A 1778-nucleotide genomic window follows, 5' to 3' on the forward strand; every position below is an offset into this window, starting at 1 on the left:
TGTGAATGATATCTAAAAAGATACACACAACAGGTCCAGACCAGTTTTATAAGACTGCACCCACATAAATACTGATGAACATAATTGCATCAATCCTCTTAGTGATTAAAGCACACAGATATGTGTTGTGAGGTGTTTTTCTTCCTAATTCTAACAGATCCACATGGATCTGAAATGTCTCTTCCTCAAAAAGTGAATGGGATTTGCTCATTGGGGCCCAGGCTGAGGAGAACCCCAATGTTGTTTGTAGAAAATAGCTGTCAGGTCACTTGCAGGATGAGGACCTAGGTGCAGAGGAGCGGAATCACTCTGTAGAACAGGGATGGGAAACTCCAGCTCCCATCAGACTTGACCATTAGTCCTGTGGCTAAGGGCTGATGGAGTCCAGCAACATCTGGAAAGCCACAGATTCCTAACTCCTTCCCCAACCTGCTGCTGTTCAGATGTTTTGGACTGCAGCTCCCCTTATCTCTTACCATTGGCCACGCTAGGGCTGGTGGAAGTGGAGTCCAAAATAGCTGAAGGACATCAGCCTGAGAAAAGTTCCTCAGTGTATTCTTGTCCAGTGACCAGAGGCTCTGATGGTCCCTGTGGTTGGTTTCAAGCAGTGATCAAATTATTGGGGGGGGGGAGAGGGGAGATCAGGACTCAATGTAATTGACAATCTTCATCCCATCTCCAGACACTCTTGGTCAAAGCACACACACCTCAGTAGCTTTCTTTAAATATTTGCTAAGAGGAGGGCTGTCTCAAAAAGCTGACAGTCCCCCCCTCATCTAGGCCTCCTGTAATTTGAGCATGGTTTCCAAGACCCTGCCCAACCACTCACTCCATGATAGAACCAATGTGTAACACTAAGGCTAAAACTCTGTACCCACTTCACTGGGAGGATACCCCTTGAATTCATAGGGGGTTCCATCTCTGAGTAGGCATGTATGTGACTGCATTGTAACCCAGGAAACTTGAGTTGCCAGGCAAAGTCTGGGCTTGATAGTCAGGTCTGGTGGTTTAATTTAACTGATTATAGCCCTTCATTTATTTTATTCCTCGTCTGCCTGGTTTCGCCTGTAGAAGGTTTCTTGGCTGCTGAATTAGTTAATTGCTGATTATATCTGTTATTTTTATACGATGGTATATTTTGATCCAGTTTTTCCTCCCTGATTTGTAGTTTCACCTGTAGAAGGTTTCTTGGCTGCTGAATTAGTTAATTGCTGATTATATCTGTTATTTTTATACGATGGTATATTTTGATTCAGTTTTTCCTCCCTGATTTGTAGTGGTTTGTGTTTTTATGAAGTTTTGTTGTATATCCCTGACAGATATGGGGTATATGCGTCTTTTAAATAAATGTAGCAATGTAAGTGAGAAAAGGATTTTTTTTTCTTTTGAGTGAGAAGCAGTGGGAAAATTATTTGTTAGTAATTAGGGCAGGGGGTGGGGTGGGGTGGGGTGGGGTAGATAAACTTCATGAAAACCTTCCTGATTCTTCTTATAGATTCTGACACAGAGACTAAAAGTGCTTTCTGATATGATTCTACCATTCTTCTTTGTAGCACCTTCTTAACAAATGACATAAAAAAAACCTAAGGCATACATTTAGACCGCCTCTGTATTTGCCTGTCAAGGAAAATGTTGTGTTTCTTCTGCAAATCTACCAGTTAACTGAAAAGCACCCCCCAGATGGATTGAAGACTGTATACCGGCTTAAATAATAAAGTCCTTCCATCATTTGATGATGGCTTAGTTAATATCTTATATATGTCTTAGTTATGCATGCC

This window comes from Rhineura floridana, chromosome 7, assembly GCF_030035675.1.
Source record: "Rhineura floridana isolate rRhiFlo1 chromosome 7, rRhiFlo1.hap2, whole genome shotgun sequence".
Taxonomy (NCBI): domain Eukaryota; kingdom Metazoa; phylum Chordata; class Lepidosauria; order Squamata; family Rhineuridae; genus Rhineura; species Rhineura floridana.